Here is a 12,811-nt window from a genome sequence, read left to right on the forward strand (position 1 = left end):
GACCTCGAGTTGAAAATAGGTATTCTCACGCCGCAGAGAATCAACACAATCCAGGACTAACTCTGTGTGATCATCAATGACCAAGTTATTCTAGGGCCCGGGTGGTACCATATTTTCAAAGGGTGCTGTTCAAAAGCGATCCCTTTACCTAGCTCGTGGAGTTCGTTACTTGATTCTTAACATAGTTCTGGGTCTTCAGTCAATAAGAAGAATTGAATGACACCGTTTCTTACCCTTTTATTGCATACTTATGTTAATTATAGACTTTTGTTACAAACTTATCTTAGTTATGAACTCTAGTCAATGACATGTGAAACCAGATAAGGTGTAAATGAATTGTGTACATATGTGAGATTATATGAAATGAGAAAATTATATGTGCATAAAAAACTTGAATACATATTTATCTTATTGTATATGATGTATGTTTATCTCGTTCTATAGGCAGCCCCATTTTTAGTCTCAAACTTAGGCCCTGTTTATTTCCTGCTTCTGCTTCTGGTTCTGCTGCTGCCAGAAGCCAGAAGCCAGAACAAACGGGGTTTTGGAGAAATCATAAGTATGCTTCTGAGAAAAATAAACTAAAGCTGAGAAGTTCGCTGAGAGACGCTTTTCTGAGAAGCTATGTGCTGAGAAGCCAAAAATTTGCTGTAGAAGCCAACAACTTATTTCCAAAAGCAGCTTTTCAGACAAGCTAAAAGCACAGCTTTTCAAAAAAGCTCAGAAGCAGAAGCTCAAACAAACAGACCCTTAACATTAGATGATCCGTCCTTGCATGTGCCCCCGGGGCCTGGCCTTGTCAATATGAAACGTACGGCTCACTTTTATCGAGGCTTGATATTTCGTAGCAATATACTTTCTTCAATTTAAAATAAATATTATTTTAGATATCAATATGATCCTAAAATATAATTTTGAATACTACTTTTTATTATAATATATTAATAAAATATAGTAAAAATATATAATTATAAAAACACTTTTCGAGACAAACCCACCCATATTATTTTTAAGTGTCCAAACTCAATACATAAAAAATAATTTACAGTAATAGTTTAAAATAGTTGATTGATAACTTAAAATGACAATTATTTTAGACTGGACGGAATAATTGCTCATAAATTTAAAGCATCTTTGGCTTCTGAGGGTATAGACCGTGTTGCCAAAAACCATTTTTAATAATAGAATAAAATATCTCAGCCTATTCGCCTGATAAAATTCAAAAACACTTAGAAACCTCGTTTACTTTCTCAAAATTATATATCTCCAATTAATACACTAGTATGTATCCTTCGTTATCATCCTCTTATTTAAGTTTTATATATTATTAGATGAAATTTGGATCATCTGATGGAGACCGATACATTACAAATTGGAAAAAGCAGGAGAATTTCAATACTTCAAGGAAGAAGCTCTTGAATTCCTCAACATTAATTCTTACCTCAATAAGTATTTCATTTCCAAATTAACCAAGAACACCAGGAATTGAAATCTTGCTACTAGTGTGTATAGGTGTTTGATGGTGATGTAGACCAACCGGGACACATGCAATGGACATAAAATGCCAAATAAAGAGGACCAGAAGCACATGAGAACAAAAGCGGTAGCATCATTGACTGACTTTGCACAAATATGACCTGAGGTTTGTAGTTCTTCTAATTGGGCAGCTACACACTGAAAATACTCCCTGATAATTCTGACCACTTGAAATTCTTTGCAGGCTTTTCCTATGTGAGAGCATGCATGTAAATCTCTTTCTAATTACCAGCATTCATATATTCTTTTCTTATGGAAAACAATTTATTCGTGCCGCAAAAGCTTAGACTGATCGATAGAAAACGATGTGATTACTTTTATTCTTTGGTCACTAATAAGTGTCATTTTGAGTTGTGTGCAATCAATATTTTTAATCTTTGGTTATAAATTATTTTTTATGTATTGAATTTGGATTTAAAATTATACGAGCATATTTGTCTTGAAAATTAGTTTCATAATAGTAACTTTGCTATATTTTATAAACATATTTCAAAAAAAAATAGCAGTCAAAACTTTTTTATGACTAGAGGGAGTATATATATGAATGAAATTGAGTGCAAGAATATATTGTCCAAGGAGGAAAGTTAACCCAAGAGTTAGTATGTAAGACAAAAGGGATAAGCTACAAGTTCGACAGATATAAAAGGTAGCCAGGGAATGAATAGATAGCATCAGACATACGGTACCCAACAGGCGAAGAATATCGTTTCCCCGTCTTGGCTGTTGCACAACAGCTATTGTGGCTTTACTAGATCTAACAACGACTTGGAAGTTGGAAGTTGATTGGGTTTAGCTGGTGAAATGCACCTGTAACGTGACAAAAGGTGACAACTCGCAATCAGGAAGTTGAAAGCTCCATCCCATTGCTATTATATGCATGGAAAATGTTTGTAGAAATGTGGCAGATACATGTCGCACTACGTGAAAAATAAACAAGAGTGATGGGTCATAATTGTCATGGGTGACGGGTCCGGTACCCGTCATCCGAACGCGTCACTGATGACATGTAATAAGTGACGGGTAAAGACCCGTCACTAATAAGGTTATTGGTAATAGGTCAAAACTTGATCTGTCACGTATTAATGTTATTGGTGACGGGTCACAGTTTGTGACCCGTCACTTATAACTTATTTGTGACCCGTAACTTATGACTGATATATGGTTTTCGCGCTTTTTGGATAAAAAAAGTCAAAAAATATTTTTCACCCAAGCCAATCTAACTCAAGCCTATCACTACTCGCCATATGTCTCTACCTATTTTTCAGGCTTTTTTTAGAATGTACACTCCGTGGGAATCGAACTCGCGACGGCCCCTCGCGCGCGTAGCTGCCTAACCACTCAACCTCGCGTGCGTCCTGAAGGGACTCGAATAAAAGATCTTTTTAACTATTTTGCCGAGGATCATAAGTGACAGGTCACAACTGTGACCCATCACTTATGTCTTGTGACCCGTCACTTATTACAAGTTATTTGACAAAGAGGGAGAGAGACCTAAAAATCTCACTGGAAGTTCCTGTAATTACCAAGTGTGCTCACCGGAGCGATTCTTTCAGAGAAGGGTGTCGTGCTGAAGAATGAAGGTTAAACCTCACCGGATAGTTCGGTGATCAAAGCATAACAACACCGGAGTGTTTCTGTTTAGAATGGAATAACCCACCGGATAGTCCGATGATCAGAGGAAGATACACATTGGAGTATTTTCATCAAAGAATGTTGCAACTTTGGAAGATCGAATATCAACACGCCGAAAGGTCCGGTGATGAAGCAAGGCTACACCAGACAGTGAACAGTGCAAAGAGGCAGAACAAAGTCCAAAGCATTGGATAATCTGGTGATGAAGTGATGTGTACTAGATGCTTACACCAGAGCAATTTACACAGAGAGGATGTAGTTGGCTCGGATGCTAAGTATATATTTATCAGATAGTCCGGTGATGGAGATGAAATATACACCATAGTGTCTGGTGTTCACAAAGGCTTGAGTTGGGTTCCAACGGCTAGTTTGTGAGAGTATTCTCACCGGATGATCCAATTTTAGTACTATTATTCTTATCAGATCATCCGGTGTTAACAACTTTTTAGAACTGTTAGGTTAACAGCTAGTGTGTAGGTTTGTGGTTATAAATACCCCTCCATTCAGACATTTGAAGGTGTGGCATGCTGCTGAAGTCCTGAAAAGTTCATGTATACCTGAGAAGACATCTAAACCACTAAAGTGCTTAAAGTGATCATTTAAGGTGATTAAGCATAAAATTAATGAGCGATTAGTGCTTATAAGTCTAAAAAGAGTGTTGCTAGGTGATTGCTGCTTAGAGAGTGGATCAAGAAGTAATCCAACTTTATACCAAGTGGTACGTCGGCACCTTAGAATCTTAGTGACTAGCTGGTAAACTTGTTGACCCTCTGACTTGATGTGGAGTGACGATAAGAAGCATGTACAGAGATACAAAGACCTTTGCCTTGGTGACTCAAGCTCTGAAGTGATCACGGTGGCAAGGAACCAGAAAAGAGGCTAGTGATGAGATCTTGCTTTGGTAGCTTGGTGGCTCATCCAGGTAGAAGCTTTGTCTTTGTGACTTGATGGCTTAGCCATGACCGGGTGCTGACTGGGAATATATCCTTTGTAGAGCTCCAACGTAAACTAATAGTAACATTCATAACATCGATACCACGTGATAAAAATCCCTTATGCCGAATGTGTTCTCTCTACCTTATTTACGTTTTTGCATTTATATTCTTACAATTTACCTTCTTAAATATGTTACAAACGTTTTGATTGGTAGAGTAACACACTAGATAAACCTAAAGCATATATAGATAAAAATTAATATAGATTTATTTTGTGTAGGTTTTAGAGACAAATAGATTCTAAACGTCATAATTCACTCTTTCTCTTAACACGTCGTCGATCCTTCGTATATAATTTTGTGTATCTCCGTCATGTCATGCCGACTAGCTAGTTTGTCCAAGATAGATGATATAATCACCGAATCAACCAACCACTCCTTCCATGTACACAATACGGTTTAGTTATCTCTCTCTCGCCTTGTACTACGTACTGTACTAGTCATGTATTACGTCACAAATGATGGATTTCAACCCCCCCCCCCCCCATTTTCCGAAGAAAATCAGTGGCTATTCAGAACATGGATATAGTAAATTTAACGTGTTTTTACTTTAAGGACCTAAGTAGTAAGTTATTTCTTTCTGTTCCCATCATTCATATAAATGAATTACTGTAGTGTCCACCAATATTAATGCCGTTATGTTTTTCTTAGAAAAAGAGATGTGGCAATCCGTAAAAGTATTTTTTTCACATCAGCAGCAGGAAGCCTCATAATCTAAAAGAAAAAATATATCTATTTACGACATATCGTATCCCATACACAATTTTGATATAAAACTTGCATGAAGTTCTTAAAATGACAGCCCTCCATATTTGCAGTGGTGGATCCAGCGATTTGACAGAGCATGAGCGAAGTTGTATGTTGTTCGGCCTATCCATCTCTGGCAAGCATCACCACGTCGGCTAGCCTCTTGCCACTGCTGTGCAGGAGCCACAGCCCAGCAGGCACCAGGGTCGCCGGGCCCTAGGTCCGCCAGTGCATATCTGTATTCATAACCCAATTGCTTTGTATTTCCCAAAAACTTTCTAATTTCCAATCGTCTGAAATCGATGAAGGCTTCAATCGATTGTCATACGCCATCCATGTATGGTTAGGCCACTCCTAAGGGCTTCCCTTTATGGGCGAGATTCCCGTCGTGAAGGAATTCTCACTCCCTTCAACGCTCCAACGGTTTCCCTTCACGATTCCCTTCACGACGAGATTCTCAAGGTCATTCCCTTCGGGACGGGATTCTCTCTCCTTTCCCTTCGTGATTCCCCTCGAAGGGAAACTGTTGGAGATGAGAGAAAATAAAGAGAATGGGAACGGGGAAGGGAATCGGGAAGAAAACGAAATGAAAGGTATATGGTTGGAGATGGTCTTAGAGGTCTCCAGCTTTGAGGCATGCCCGGGCAGCAGACCAGCGTGGTGGAGGACCGCTAGTTGGAAAGAGTTGGGGCAGTGGTGAGAGAAGACTGTTGGGTTAGCACGGGAGCAGCCGGTGGCTGGTACGCCATCGGAGAAGAGAGGAGGTAGACGGGGTGGTGGAGTGAGTCGCACAAATCATACTAGCGGTGCAGAGCAGAGAAACAAAGCACACAACGAGAGGAAGAAGTAAGGGGAGTGAGAGGTGGAAGAAAGGGGAAGCACCGTTTGATCGAGATCAGATGACCCTTATCCCTCTACTCAAAACAGGTGAAATTATAGACAATTGGAATTTAGCCTCTACCAGTTTCCCAAAGTTAAGAAAATAATGTTGCAACTATGTGCTATGTAATTTGACTCTGGATATAGGAACGAATCGGCCATTATCTATAATTAATGGAGGAACATGTAGTCATAACTAGGGGTACAACCAGATCAGATATAGATGGATATCACTGATTCTATATCTTATCTTTTTTTTCCTCATTTGAAGTCAGACACGGATAATGTCGAATATATATACGGGTGCGGATAGTTTTGGTCACAGATACAGATCAAATATGTGATACGTAGGATGCGGACACTACTACATAAACAGTTTTCAGAGGCAGGTGATAACCTATTTCTACAGGTGTTTAGTCATCTGCCTCTGGTCGAAGGCTTGTGGAAATAGATGATTTTCACGGGTTCAAAAGAGATCATCTATGGTTCACTTAAGGAACTGTCTATGGTAATCGGTCTCCGAATCGACGTTTTTCTCTCCAAAAAACCAATTTTTTTTGTTCGACCATGCACCCCACCTCGTGGTCGCACCGTCGCAAGTCATGTGATTTTCATGCGAAATATACATACGTGCGATTAGTGGCACTTGAAATAGGGACTTCTCAGCTCATACGATGCGTCCTTACCATCCTACTACAGAAGTATCAGTGATAATAGTATATGCAATCATTTTGATCTCTTCTGTCTGAAAGTTTAAATAATTATTTGGATGTCTAAATGACCTCAAATGAAAAAGTTTTTAACTATAAAATTATAGATCTCATCGAGGTCTACAATTTTCATATAAAATTTGTACTCATCTGACTTCATATGAAAAATTATAATTTTTAAATAAACTGTCATCTATTATCAAAGGCAGTTCATATAAGGAACCACCTATAAAAATTATCCCATTTCAAGACGATTCACATAAGAAACCATCTATAGAAATGACCTTTTACGTATGTGGTTCACATAAGGAATCGTATGTGGCTATCATCCTATTTTTAAAGGCGGTTTACATAAGAAACCGCCTCTGAAAATGACATTTTGCACATACTGTTCACATAAAAAACCGCATGTGATAATCATCCTATTTTCAGATATGGTTGTCGTAAGCAGTCATCTGTGAAAGTTTATTTCCACAAGAAGCCCAAAACAGCAGGGCCTGCTCAGACGATTTATTATATGAGTCTCCTATGAAACAAACCCTAGGTGTCCGAAAAGTAGTTTTTTAGTAGTAGGATATTCTTGGTCACGAATATTTCTTCAGATATTAAGTAAAAGCAACAACTATAAATATCACATACTTTATAATCATTCGACCATTCCACATGTCTAAAATCTAGCTACACCGAGAACCACCCCTTAGTGTGGTGGTAGAGGCATGAAGGTACGACTCCACACACTAGGGTTCAAATCCTTGTGCCCAAGATTTACATACATACGAGTATTTTCAATGATATTATCTGTAAACATATGATAGGGATATACTCGTGTGTGAGTGTGGTTTGGATGTATAGTGATGTATGTGCGTAGGCATCACCTTGTAATTAAAAATCTAACTACATTGTGATCTAATAAACAAATTAGTAATATAGAACAATATAAAATTTGACATACCACATATCCCGACTCACATAGGCATAGCCAAATAGTTAGTATCTTAGGGACACTCAAGTACACGACATTCTAATGCACATTACATATGATAACATAGTCGCATAAAGACATAGTATTTTATCCGAATAGCAAGTGTTAAGTAGCAACAGCGTAGAATAGCACACATATTCTATTAAGGGAGCTTTCATTCATCTAAGACAATTATATCAAAGTGATACAATCGTACTGAGAATACTTTCTACCTCTGCATAGCTAAAATGCACATAATTAAAAAAAGAAAAAAACCAAAGGAGATTAACATAGGTGAAGAAACAGGAAATACTAAGGCGCTTCGATCCTCCGACTAGACCGCAACCCATAGACATGGTTAAAACACTCTCTGACCACCCGCACCAAAAACTGACACATCACTGTAACTGTATCTTAAAAATCCGCCTTCTGTAGAATAGCCCAGGTACAGAACAATGAGTACAAAGATTGATAACCTACAAAGTAGATGAAAATTTTCTTTTTATCAAAAACCATATCATTCCTGCACAACCAAAGCAACCAGCAAGTAACAGTAGCCCCCAGCGGGATTTTCAATTTCAAATCCCTCCTAAAACCTCATAACCAAGTACCGAACATATGTGATACACTACGAGGTCGAAGGAGTCATGAAGCTGCTTGTATGATAGTTCATACGGCGCGGGCAAGATGGCATTCAAAGAAAAGATGTTTAATTGTCTCTTCTTGGTGACAAAAACAACATTTTGTATCCCCTTGCCAATTATACTTAGCTAGATTATTCTTTGTCAGAACTACACTTTGGTATAAGTACCAAAGAAAAAGTCTGACTCTGAGTGGAACCCTTAGTTTCCAAAGACGTTTATTAACATTGAGGACATATAACTCATCTTGCTCTTAAGTAAGCATAATATTAACGATTCGAGAAAGTAAAGCGTTCCACGCTAATAATTTTTGCCCTATCAGATCCCTTCTAAAAGAAACATTTGGAGCGAAAGTTTAGAGGACTTTTGCTACTATATCCTATCTGCTCCTTACTATATTGTAGAGGCATGAATATTGTTCACATAGAGTAGAATATCCAACTACTGGTCTTCCCAAAACCTGACATGGGTTCCATCTTTGGTAATGAAGGTTCCGAAGCGGAGAAAATCTCGCTTCACCTTCGTAAGGCTGGCTCAGAAGTGTGAATCCGTGGCTTTCCACTAGGTCTGCGATAAGGGTTTTGAACCAAGGTGCTTCTTGCGAATCAGTTGTTGCCATATTCTATCAGACGTGAGCAACTTAAAAAGATATTTGCTGAGTAAGGCAATATTCTTGATACCTAGATCTTGAATACCTAAACCCCCTTGATCTCTGGGTTGACATAGGATGTCCCATTTAGTAAAGCGATATTTTTTCTTTTGATCATCACTTTGCCAGTAGAACCTGGACTGAAAATAATAAAGCTTTTTAAGCAACCCCTTAGTATTGCAAAGAAAGACATCATGTATATGAGCAGACTGTTGAGCACTAACTTTATCAGAGTCAAGCGGCTACCAATTAAAAGGTGTTTTCCTTTACAACTACTAAGTCTCTTCTCCAACCGTTCCTCAATCCCTTTCCAATCTGCATTCCTCAGCTTCTTATAATGGATAGGAAGGCCTAAATACCACAAAGGGAAAACACCCATATCATAGCCAAAAAGCTCGGTGTACTACTCGATCATAGATTGGGCATCACCAAAGAAAAATAATTCGCTCTTATGAAAATTAATCTTAAGATCCGATAGTTGCTCAAAAGCACAAAGCAATAGCTTTATATTGCGTACTTTCTAAATGTCATAATCCATAAAGAATATTGTGTTGTTGGCATATTATAGAATAGAGATACCATCATCTATAAGATGAGACGCTACTCCACTAATTTTCCTTGACCATTTTGATAAGAATAGCACATAACAGTGTAGAACTAGCACAACTCATGGGCTATTTGCATTGACTACTTAACCCGTGCCAACGGTTGTGGTAGCAGAAACAGGGGATGCTCCTGTGCTTGGACACTCACACTTGCATCAACCATCCTAAATCGAATAAATAGAAAGAAAAAAGACAAGGATCTATGAGGCAAGAGGGATTACACATAGGGTTTGAAAATTTGTTTGGAGAACGAAAACCGCTACCCACTGATTTTCTGAAATTCACTCAAACCGGATAATTCGGAAATAATTTGGACAAATCCACTTGGTCAAATTTATAAATTAGAGACAACAACCGACCACATCGAGTCAGGTTGAATTCTACCGAAAACCGAGAAAATTCTCCGATTTACTGATCACATTTTTTTGCATTGAATGCATTTTGAATGAATTAATCAAAAACCGTTCGAATTTCCTGATTTACCGAGTGCATTTGTTGAATTTCAGTAAAGTTCAACAAAAAAATCAAAAAATAGCTTAACATTGTAAAATCAATATCAAATTCATTTGAGCTTCAAATCAAGTGAAATAAATTTTGTTGGTTTCCTTGTAACATGATCTACATGATAAAATGTATTTACAATAATAAAAAGTTGAATATTATTTGTGGCTAAACCTAGTTAAATACATAGTTAATAATGATAGACATGAAAAAGTTAATTACAGTATTGTTTCTTAAAATGTTCACTTTACACTTGTGAACTTTGTAAAAATCATGAAGAAATTAATAAAACTCTAAATGAAGTGAAACTAATTTTATAGATCCTCTTAAGGTACACCCTACACATAAAAAAATATGTATTTGCATGTTAATATTTCCCTTAACGTGAATCCTACTAAATGAGTTGCACGCTTTTTAAAGTTTTTTTTAATTTTTTCCAAACTTCATCTCGGTGAAATATGATGCAAAGGTTATTATTTTGAAGCAAAATTCACATAAGGTCTTTGAATTGTATCTAGTATTTTTAGATTTTTTATGATTTTTTTATTTTTTGAATTTAAATTCAAAAACCGATCGAATTCAGAATTCAGTGTGGACCGAATTGACCGGTTTTCATGAATATCGACTGGTTTTTGATGAATTTTCGAACCCTGATTACACGGTAGACCACATTACAATTCACAAGTGAAGAAACGTAGTACTTGGCTACTAGCTACTCACCTTGGCTGGTGTCAGATGCTCACAGAGCCACGGTCATAGGCCAAGGCAAAGTTGATATTGCGTCTTGGCAGGGTGTCGATGTGGTCGAGGCTGCGTCTGGGAGAGCATCACCATGAAGCCGGCAGGAACCGTGGTAGGGCATCACTGCCTTGGGGCTCACGACATCACAACAGACGGGCGAAGAGGAGTCAAGCACGGCCTGGAATGGCGTCACGGCAGCCGACGACCGATGGCCTGCTACCGTGTCAGGTTCATGAGGATGAGAGATCGGGGGAGAAAAAGACTTAGAGAGCGATCGATTGGGATTTAGGGATAGCTTGGTTGGGCAATTTGGGGGTTAGGGTTAGCTAGAGCCGAGTCGAAGGGTTTAAGGGGTGTCCGTAAGTGGATAGACATTCGAATACTTATGAGATATATCCCATAAAAATATAGGATATTCACTCTCTAATGGATACTAACCTCTCTGTATCCGGATTTGATATCCGATTTAGCATTCGATATCCGAAAAATATCTCAGATATCTGAGTTTTTCGATCTGGATAGTCTCGAAACCCCTTGGGTCAGTCAGACGGTCGGGAATTATTCATCCTGTTCGCACCCTTAGCCATGACCTAGACCAAACTAACACACATGCTGTTGCCATGTATGCAGAATGATTGAGCCTGAAGTCAAACAGCTTTGGCTTAGTTTGTTAAAGCGACGTAAGGTAGCTGTTGTCATTCATGGAATAAGTCCAATTATCTGAGTAAGCAGTAGGTGGTACTGTATAGCCTAATGAGCAACGATCTTGACATCTTGCGTTCCTTCTGCTGGTTTTATATATAAGACTGCATCGTGCAAATTGTCGAACCCTTGATATAAATTTTAAAGCAAAATCATCGTAATTATCTAAGTGATATAGTTAAAGATTCTTACATCTTTCGGCATAAAACCATCCGTGTTGCATTTAAATCATTTACTCAGGATGCTCATTAGCAAGAACTTCGAATTATCACTGAAATCTCGTTACACGTAACAATTTTACCCGATTCCTTCTTGGATAAATGTTGCGAAAGGGAAAACTCACATATTATCCATGGTGTATTTGCGCCCTATCATCCTTCATCTCAACTTTTATACTGCGAGCTTATTCACATGGTTCAAGCATCATTGATACACAGGTGGCACAACCGCATACTATTCCGGTTTATTCGTGGACTCTGGACTGCCCAAAATTTATGTGAAAATCGCTTGTGCATAACAGGTTAAATTTAGAGTAAAATGCACTAACGGTCTCCAAACTTGTACTGTAGTATCACCAAGTTAGGTCCCTAAATTATACTCCCTCGGTTATAAATATTTATCATTTTTTATTTTTCACGGTTTTTTACGTCTAATTTTGACTATTATTTTTTATTAGAATATAGTTATAAGATCTAATAAAAATATAATATTATGAAAGTATTTTTAAGATAAATTTACACGTGTGATTGTTATGTTTTCAAATTTAATATTTTGAAACCTATTGGTGGTCAAGATTTTAAATTTTTGATCAAATCTTAATTAAAATGACAAGAATTTAAGACTGAAAGGAATAGAAGTGTAGATCTAGGTCCTCAATCTTCTAAGTGGTTCAAGCCAAAGTCCATAACTCCCCGGTCAGCCTCGTAACAACGACTTGACATGACAGCTGAGGTGTCAATGACCCAAATTAAGAGGTATAAAAGAATATTTACACTTTTGGGCCCACCAGTTAGTATCTATTTCTTCCTCCTCTCTCTTGTTTCCCGTTAGCAGTTCTTGAATTGTGCAGTTCTATCCAACCTAATTTTAGTATATCTAGAGATCCATGCACAATAGTTGCGCCAGATGAGAGAGAAGAGAAATATGTATAATAACCTATATGCAAGACCCACAGTCCTACTATTGGTTAGGTACGGAATAAATAGGGGAAGCTACCCTCTTTCTCCCCTCATTTATGTCCCTTATTGTCCTTCTCCTCTCCCACCTCTCTATCCTCTCCCGCCGGTGGCCTCCGGCGAGGCTCATGCGTACCCAACTCCGCCGCCTAGAACCAGCCGTACCCAACTCTGGCTGAGCAGATGTAGCTGTACTCGACTCCGGCCAGAGAGAGCACGAATCTGTGCCAAGATGGGTCGTCGCATACTAGATCTAGCTTTGTCTAGCCATCCTCGGTGACATCACTCCTGATCTGACTTGGGCAACCCCAACCATGGTGGCAGTGGCCATGCTATAC

The sequence above is a fragment of the Phragmites australis genome, chromosome 10, assembly GCF_958298935.1.
Source record: "Phragmites australis chromosome 10, lpPhrAust1.1, whole genome shotgun sequence".
Taxonomy (NCBI): Eukaryota; Viridiplantae; Streptophyta; class Magnoliopsida; order Poales; family Poaceae; genus Phragmites; species Phragmites australis.